The sequence below is a fragment of the Eptesicus fuscus genome, chromosome 1, assembly GCF_027574615.1.
Source record: "Eptesicus fuscus isolate TK198812 chromosome 1, DD_ASM_mEF_20220401, whole genome shotgun sequence".
NCBI lineage: Eukaryota > Metazoa > Chordata > Mammalia > Chiroptera > Vespertilionidae > Eptesicus > Eptesicus fuscus.
In genome coordinates, this window is record NC_072473.1 from 106,614,938 (window position 1) to 106,625,242 (window position 10,305).

Consider the following 10,305-nt stretch of genomic DNA (forward strand, 5'->3'; position numbering starts at 1 on the left):
AGTACTTGCTGCACCACCAACAGCCCATTAACTACCCAGGAAGGATCTAGGGAGTGTCATAAGGTCAAGCTTAATTATGCTAAGAGGGCTGTGCCCTCTAAGTTGGGACTTGTTTGCAGCTTTGCTAACAGGTCAGGCTGAGGCTTAACCCTATAACCACTCCCTACATCTCGCCCTTCTTTTATTTTTAAGCTACTAATAATGGGAGTAAAACTTAAACATTAAGGACAAAGCTCTGACTATTAAAATATTAACAAAACAATGCCAATGCAAAACCCAATAACAAAACTATGCCAATGCAAAACCCAGACATAGCTATTAATAAAACAATGCCAATGCAACACAACAATAATAGAGAAATCAAACTACAGTAACATTTTTCTACTAAATGAAAGTTTCTTTTGCTGATTTACTCAGAGTCCTTAGACTTGGCTACACAAGAGTTTGCAGAAGACTGGCAGCTAACCAATGCTAGCATGGCCAGAAACATGATTGAGGGAGTAGCTTCCACATCTTGCTTTTCTACCATCTGCTGGGCCTCAGTTGGTAACTTCTTCAGGTGACCCAATGTTGGCACCTCAGTCTCTTGCGTAGCCTTCATCATCTTCCTTTTCTGCTTTGCTGTCATCAGGGCAACTCTCAGTCTTTTGAATGATGGGACAAGGAGCTTCTCTGGGTCCATTGTGGTGACACACGTAACCCTCTGGCACCCAAATTGGCTGCGCTGCTCCTTCTGGAAAGAGACAAATACAATCTCTTCCCCACAAAGTTACTGGATCTGGTCCAAACCATTGTCCAATTTGTGCATCCTTCCATCGGGCTAACCCCGCGGAGGCTATTGTACAGGAGGCCCTATGCCTTTCAGCTGCTGTATGACCCTATGCATCACAATTCAAAAAATTTAAAGTATAAAGAACATGACTGAGTTTGTTTTGAGGTGACACATAACATCCATCGCCCCCTTTCTGTTTTAGTAATTGCATTTTAAGAGTACGATTTGCTCTTTCCACTATTGCTTGATCTTGAGGATTGTAAGGGATACCAGTTTTATGACAAATTTGATATTGCTGACAAAAATGCTGAAAAGCAGAACTAGCGTATGTGGGTCCATTGTCTGTCTTTAGCTCTAAGGGAGGACCTAGTAGCTCAAAGGCAGCTAGGCAATGATGAATTACATGCTTGGCACTCTCTCCCGTTTAGGGAGTCGCAAAGATAAAGCTGGAGCAGGTATCTATATTAACATGTACCCATCTATGCTTACTAAACTCCGGGACATGGGTGACATCCATTTGCCAGATTTGATTAGGTTTAAGACCCCTAGAATTAACTCCCAACAATTGCACAGGGCAATGAATTACACACTGAGAGCACTGCTTAACAATTTGATGAGCTTGCTCCCGAGAAATATGGAATTGTTTGTGTAAGGCAGAAGCATTTTGATGATGCAAAGCATGGGAGGACTGGGCAAGAGAAAATGGGGAAGCCTCTTGCATTACAGCAAGGAGGCGATCAATAGCATCATTGACCAGGGAGACCTGAATGAGATCGGATATGACCAATAAAGCAGAGAAACTGTCGTTTTCTAATTACTTTTTGAAGCTTGAAAAATGAAAGAGTTCCTCCAAAATAGTGTGCCCTACAGTAGCTGTTTCAATAATTATTGCCATACTTAACACATAAGCACTATCACTATGTAGGTTAATGGGCTCCATAGCAAAGTCTGTCAAGGCATAGATAAGAGATTGTATTTCTACCTTTTGTTCTGAAATATAAGGGGTTTGAAAGACCTTTGCTCCCCTGCTGCAGTAGATCCAGCCTTTCCAGAACTGGATCCATCTGTAAAAAATGGTTAATGCTGCCGAAACCAGTTTGGCTCAGTGGATAGAGCACCGGTCTGCGGACTGAAAGTTCCCAGGTTCGATTCCGGTCAAGGGCACGTACATTGGTTGCGGGCACATCCCCGGTAGGGGGTGTGCAGGAGGCAGCTGGTTGATGTTTCTCTCTCATCGATGTTTCTAGCTCTCTATCCCTCTCCCTTCCTCTCTGTAAAAAATCAATAAAATATATTTTTTAAAAAAATGGTTAATGCCTGAGGTATAGGTTGTGACTTCACTATCTTTGGGAAGGTAACAGTCGTAACTGAGAGAAATTATAAAACCTTATTTGCTGGATAATGGTTACCAACCTGTCCAGAGAAATTAGCAAGTGCAACTTGCCAATTTGTTGATTGTGGCCAGAGCCAGTCTTGCTGTATAGCTGTAAATGGCACTACAATAAGGTCAGGGTCTTGGCCCACTTATTGGCCTGTTCGAAGGCGGGCTTGAGCTACTAGCTAGGAAACCGAATCATGGAAAGGAGTTAATACCTTAGTTGGAGAATGAGCCAAATATAGCCATTCAACAACTCCAGGACCATGCCAAATGACCCCAGTGGGTGTATGTGTCGTAGGGAAAATTAAAACCTGTAAGGGAAGGGAGTAATCAATTCTGGTAAGTTGTGCTGAACTTAAGGCATCCTCAATTTTATGTAGGGCTGTCTTGGTTTCCTCTGTCAAGCAGCGTGGGGATGATGGAGATGAATCTCCCCTTAGTATATGAAATAAAGGGCTTAAGTCAGCAGTGGTTAATTTTAAAGCAGATCGAACCCAGTTAATATCTTCTAATAATTTTTGGAAGTCATTTAACCCTTTGCACTTGCTTGCTTTTTTCTCGAGCTGCTACTGATGCTAACCGTGTCGAGTCACACTCGACATCCGAGTGCAAAAGGTTAATGTAAGTAAAGTGTCAGTCTGAATTTGAATTTTCTGAGGTTTTATTGTTTTTCCCTCAATAATACTATCAAGATAAGAAAAAGGAAATGTCCTTTGAACTTTTTTGGGTGCTATGCATAATCCAGCACAATGCAGGGAATCCTGTAAATCTGTATAGATATTATTTAGACACGTTTCATTTTCATGAGCTAAGAGAATGTCATCTATATAATGAATAATATAAGCCTCGGGATATTTTTTCCTGATAAGATGTATGGCTGCAGCCACAAAATCCTGACATAAGGTAGGACTATTGGCCATGCCCTGAGGCAATACTTGAGCATATCTCCACCCCCATCATCCCAAACCCACCAGCGCTGTTCCCTTGCTTCCTCCAATCCTCGCTCATATTTGGGAGAAAGCACATCGTCCAGAGGGCTCTCTCCCACAAGAGCTGTAGCCCCAGGGACTGGAGGAGGCAGCAGAGGCACTAATGGTGGAGTCAGAAGCCTCTGGCACCCTTCCCCCATCTGTCTTGATTCCCTGCCACATTCATCCACTCCCTTTCTGGAGTGGGCTCTAGGCAGTCCCAAATCAGGGACCACAGACTGTAAGTAGAGGCAGGCATTTCCTCTGGACCTCCAGCAATATAATGATCTCAAAGTTGTTTTCCTACCTTCTCCCATCCTATCTAATAAAAGAGAAACATGCAAATTGACCGTACCTCCGCTACACCCACAAGCCATGCCTGCCAGCCAATCAGGAGCTAGTATGCAAATTAACCCAACAAATATGGTGGCAGCCACAGAGCTGGAGCAAGCAGGAGACCTGGGTTGCCCCCCAGCAATGGAAGAAGCCAAGCTTCCTACCCGCCCTGACCGGCCCTGGCCTCCACTCAAGGCTACAAAGTTTCAATTATAGAAGATAAATATGCCCTGACCAGTTTGGCTCAGTGGATAGAGCATCAGCCTGTGGACTCAAGGGTCCCAGGTTCGATTCTGGTCAAGGGCATGTACCTTGGTTGCAGGCACATCCCCGGTAGGGGGTGTGCAGGAGGCAGCTGATTGATGTTTCTTTCTCATCTATGTTTCTAACTCTCTCCCTCCCTCTCTATAAAAAATCAATAAATATATATTAAAAAAAGAAGAAGATAAATAAATCCCAGATGGCTGCCCCCATGTGGACACAAGATGACCTCTACAAGATGGCAGCAGGGGAGGGCAGTTGGGAGGGACCAGGCCTGCAAGGGAGGGCAATTGGGGGGGATCAAGCCTGCAGAGGAGGGCAGTTAAGGGTGACCAGGCTGGCAGAGGAGGGAAGTTGGGGGCGACTGGGCCTGCAGGGAAGGGCAGTTGGGGGGGACCCAGGCCTGCAGGGGAGGGCAGTTAGGGGTGACCAGGCCTTCCAGGGAGGGCAGTTAAGGGTGACCAGGCCTTCCAGGGAGGGCAGTTAGGGGTGACCAGGCCTGCAGTGGAGGGAAGTTAGGGGCAAACAGGCTGGCAGGGGAGCAGTTAGGCATCAATCAGACTGGCAGGGGAGTGGTTAGGGGGTTATCAGGCTGGCAGGCAGAAGTGGTTAAGGGCAATCAGGAAGGCAGGCAGGGAGCAGTTGGGAGCCAGCAGTCCTGGGTCCCATATTGGAGAGGGTGCAGGCTGGGCTGAGGGACACACACCCCCGTGCACAAATTTCATGCACCAGGCCTCTAGTGCCTCTCTATTTGCCTTTCCTTCCTCAGAAAACCATCGGCAGGTTTTACTCACAAAATCCAACAAATCGAAAAGCTGTTCATACCTCACAGAACAGCCCCTTGCTTGGAGCATAGCCTTAAGCATGGATACACATAAATTCTTTTCCTATGATCCTGAACTTCCCATCTTTTACACCTAGCTATTACTAAACTGAACTCCTTAACTTCCTTTTTGCTTTCTGCACATGCTTCACTGGAGCGTCGTTTCACCTGACAATTGTAGTTTCCTCACACTCAGGCCCGCATTGAGTGCCACTTGGGCTGAACTCAGCCCCACGTTGGGCACCACTTGTGCCACGCCAGCACAGCCAAGGATTCGGCAAGCCTGAGGGAGGGCCGGCGAAGGATGAAGAAAAGACAGACAAAGAGAATAAGCTGGGTCTAGGTGGATCTTCTGTGCCTGGCTTAGACCATAGAACAGATCCAGACTGCAATCTGATGCTTTATTTTAGAGTCAGAGGTAAACTAGGTAGTGGTCACCATAGTTACAACGTTCTTGTGAGTTTCACTTGTTTTGGCAGCACTTGCTGCACCTCCAATAGCCCATTAGCTACCCAGGAAGGATCTGGGGAGTGTCATAAGGTCAAGCTTAATTATGCTAAGAGGGCTGTGCCCTCTAAGCTGGGACTTGTTTGCGGCTTTGCCAACAGGTCAGTCCAAGATTTAACCCTATAACTGCTCCTTACAAGCATGGTTGAGTGTCGATCCATGAACCAAGAGGGCACATGCCTGGGGTTGCTGGCTGGATCCCCAATGTGGGGCATGAAGGAGGCAGCCAATAAATGATTCTCTCTCATCATTGATGTTTCCATTTCTCTCTCCCTCTCTCTTCCTCTCTGAAATTAATAAAAATATTTTTTTTAAAAATGAAATAACTCATCTTAAAAAATAGTTTAATAATAAGATCAGAAGATGATGTTATTCATTCTCCAAATAGTACTTGTCCAAAATTTTCAAAAGGATTTTCCTTTTCAGACTCTTAACAGAGGTCAAAGCTAAAAAAGGAGAGGTTCATGTAATATTTTTAAAACTCAGCAAAAAAAAAAAAAGTCTTTATAATTTATCTAGCCTCTCCATTGTAATGGTAGATGCTTTTAAAAAATATGTCCCAGAAAGTGTTTAATTATGATTTATATACCTTATTATATATTTCTTTTTAAACTGCTTAACCTCTGATAATTATGAATTATTTAAAATGTTCCTGGTGGAAGAGAAAGATGGCAACCAGCAGGAAGGTAGGGAGGGAGAGAGTGTGAGAGAGTGAGGGAGCCATAGAAGAGAGTGTAGACGTGTGTGGTGTGTGTGTGTATGAGCTAGGGACAGTTAGATTCTGCAGGTCTTCCAAGGGGCTGCCAAACCAGGCAGCCTTAGACGGCAGAGCCCCGTGCACAAAGCGGATACTTCTGGGCGGCCAGTGTGGGCACAGAGACCACGCCATCTTGAGAAAAAGAGCTGCTTGAGACTAGGATCCTAGCCTCAGCACCACCCAGTCGCGTCTCAGACGCAAACCAGGACCTTGTAGCCACTGGGGACAGAGAACTGCGACAACAGCTTCAGACCAACAGACAACAAGAATCCAGGCATCTCAGCCACAGATTTCTGTGAGTCGACGAGCCCATCCCCCTCCCCGCAGGCTCGGGGATAGTGCCATAATAACTGATAGACCCGCCCCTCGCTCAGGCCGAAACGCCCCTACAAGAATTTGAGCTTGGGAGTGCATGCACGGGCCACAGTGCTGCTACAGGAATTTGAGCTTGCACACACACAGAGAGACTGGGAATCTGTTCCCCGCAACGCAATCGGGCAACTGAACCCGAAGCCCACGCAGGGCGGCAGTGCCACCTGACTTCGATTCTGGGCAAGCACACACGGAAGTCTGATTTCCACAGCGCAGGCATGCCACAGTGCTACTGTGCAACGCAGTCCCCCAAGGTGACCGGGACCCAGATTCTCCCCGCAAGAGGCAGCACTGAGCACCACTGACTTAACTCTGTTGACTCTGTTTCTTATTGCATGCATCTGGGATCCCTGACTCACAGCGCATTCACACTAAGAGCCAGTTACTCCAATTCTTGGTGCATGCTCACACAGGGACCCTGATTCTCAGCGAGAAGCCGCACGAGGCAACAGAGACTCTGATACTCGATTTGTGGTGCAGACACAGGTGAACTCTGACCCCTGGCACGTGCTAAGGGACTCTGATTTTTGGCACATGCCAACAGCACAGTGAAGACGGGGTCCCTGATTCTAGGTGGGCAAATGAGACCACACAGAACGCTGGTAACACTGACCCTGGGAAAGCCTGGTTCCCACTAACCCAGGGCAGCCACACATCTTAGTGTCGGAGCACTTCAGTGACACTCAGGTGGTGTGAAGCTCCCATGGCACACGGCCCAGGTCCACGCAACTCAAAGTTTGAACCTTCTGGTGATACTCAGAATGGGGAGACAACACAATCCCCAGAGGAAAGAAAATGAGGAGTTTCCAAGAAAGGAAATTAGTGAAATTGAAGCATGCAACATGACCGAAAAAGAATTCAGAGTAATGGTCATGCTATTCAGACATCGGATGGATGAGAAAATTAACAACCTATGCAAGAATCAGAAAGAAATGAAAAGTGATATAGCTACAATCAAAAACACAATGGAAAGTTTCAACAGTAGACTAGAAGAAGCAGAGGACCAAATTAGTGAATTAGAAGATAAGGTAGAGAAACAAGCTCAGTCTGAACAGCAACTAGAGAAAAAAATTAAAAAGCAGGAGGGAGCCTAAGGGAGCTTCGGGACAACATGAAACGAAGTAACATGTGTATAATAGGGCTGCCAGAAGGACAAGAAGAGCAGCAAGGATTAGAAAATCTATTTGAAGAAATAATGACAGAAAACTTCCCAGATATGGGGAAGAAAAAAGTTACACAAGTACAGAGAGTCCCAAGCAAGAGGAATCCCAAAAGACCCACACCAAGAAACGTCATAATTTCAATGGCAAATATTAACGACAAAGAGAGAATCTTAAAGGCAGCAAGAGAAAGACAGAGAGTTACCTACAAAACATCCTCCATCAGATTATCAAATGATTTCTCAACAGAAACACATCAAGCTAGAAAGAAATGGAAGGAGGTATACAAAGTGTTGCAAAGCAAAGGACTAAATCCAAGAATACTCTATCCAACAAGACTATCAATCAAAATTGAAGGGGAAATCAGGAGCTTCGCAGACAAAAAAAAAGGCTAAGGGAGTTTATCACCACCAAACCAGCAATGCAAGAAATGCTAAAGGGAATGCTGTAAAAAGAAGAAATAAAAAGGTAAGAAGGAACACAAACACAAAAATAGATATGACTACAAACAAGTACCTTTCAGTAATAACTTTAAACGTAAACGGACTAAATGCTCCAATCAAAAGACATTGAGTGGCTGAATGGATAAAAAAACATGACCCATATATATGCTGTCTACAAGAGACCCACCTCACACAAGGGACTCACACAGACTGAAAGTGAAGGGATGGAAAATATCTTTCAGGCAAATGGAAATGAAAAAAAAGCTGGGGTAACAATACTTATAACTGACAAAATAGACCTCCAAGTGAAGGCCATAACAAGAGATAAGGAAGGCCACTTCATAATACTAAAGGGATCGACACAACAACAGGATATAACCCTGATAAACATATATGCACCCAATGCAGAAGCATCCAAATACATAACAAAACTCCTGGAAGATATCAAGGGAGAGATCAACAACAATACAATGATAGTATGGGACTTCAATACACCATTGACATCACTGGATAAATCCTCTAGACAAAAAAATCAGCACAGACACAGCAATCCTAAATGACTCACTAGATCAGATGGACTTAACTGACATCTTCAGAACATTTCACCCCAAAGCCACAGAATATATGTTCTTCTCAAGTGCACATGGGACATTTTCAAAAATAGACCACATATTGGGTCAGAAGCAAAGTCTCCCCAAATTCAAAAAGATTGAAATCATACCAACCATCTTCTCAGACCACAATACCATAAAATTAGAAATAAACTAAAATAAAAACAATCCAAAAATCTCAAACACTTGGAAGCTGAATAGCATTCTTTTAAACAATAACTGGGTTACCAATGAGATCAAAGAAGAAATTAAAAGCATCCTGGAAACTAATGACAACAAAAACACAACAATCCAAAATCTATGGGACACAATGGAAGCAGTCCTGAGAGGGAAGTTTACAGCTCTACAGGCCTACCTCAAAAAACAAGAAAAAATGGTAGTAAATCATCTAATGCTACAACTCAAAGAATTAGAAAGAGAGCAACAAGAAAAGCCCAGAGTGAGCAGAAGAAAGGAGATAATAAAGATCAGAGTAGAAATAAATGACATAGAGACCAAAAAACAAGACAAAAGATCAATGAAACCAAGAGCTGGTTTTTTGAAAGGATAAACAAGATTTATGAACCTCTAGCCAGGCTCACCAAGAAGCAAAGAGAGAGGACTGAAATAAACAAAATCAGAAATGAGAGAGGCAAAATAAAAACAGACCCCACAGAAATACAAAAGATTGTTAAAAATACTATGTACAACTCTACTCCAACAAACTAGACAACCTGGAGGAAATGGACATATTCCTAGAAAAATACAACCTTTCAAAACTCAATCAGGAAGATTCTAAAAATCTCAATAGGTTGATGACTAGGGAAGAAATTGAAGCAGTCATCAAAAAGCTCCCAGCAAACAAAAGCCCGGGGCCTGATGGCTTCACAGGGGAGTTATACCAAACATTCAAGGAAGGATTAAAACCTATCCTCCTCAGACTATTCCAAAAAATTCAAGAGGAAGGAACACTTCCAAGCTCATTCTATGAAGCCAGCATCACCCTACTACCAAAACCAGATAAAGACAACACAATGAAAGAGAATTACAGGTCAATATCCCTCATGAACATAGATGACAAAATCCTCAACAAAATTCTAGCAAATCGAATCCAGCAATACATCAGAAAGATCATACACCATGACCAAGTAGGATTTATCCTGGGGATGCAAGGATGGTACAACATCTGCAAATCAATAAACGTGATACATTACATAAACAAATTGAGATAAAAATCACATAGTCATATCAATTGACACAGAAAAAGCATTCGACAAAATCCAACACCCCTTCTTGATAAAAACTCTCAGCAAGGTGAGAATAGAAGGATCATACCTCAACATAATAAAAGTCATATATGGCAAACCCACAGCCAACATCATACTCAATGGGTAAAAACTAAAAACATTTCCCCTGAGAACAGGAACAAGACAGGGATGCCCACTCTCACCACTCCTGTTCAACATAGTACTGGAACTACTAGCCATTGTGATCAGACAAGAAGAAGAAATAAAAGGCATCCAAATTGGAAAAGAAGAAGTCAAACTGTCCTTATTCACAGATGACATGATATTTTACATAGAAAACCCTAAAGACTCCATCAAAAAAAATTATTAGACTTAATAAATGAATTTGGCAATGTAGCAGGATACAAAATTAATGCCAAGAAATCTATGGCATTTCTATACACCAATAGTGAACTTACAGAAAGAGAGACTAAAAATGCAATCCCATTTACCATCACACCAAAAATATTAAGATACCTAAGAATAAACTTAACTAAGGAGGTAAAAGACCTATATGTGAAAAACTACAGGACACTGAAAAAAGAGATAGAGGAAGACATAAACAGATGGAAGATCATACCGTGTTCATGGATTGGTAGAATCAACATCATCAAAATGTCCATATTACCCAAAGCAATCTATAGATTCCATG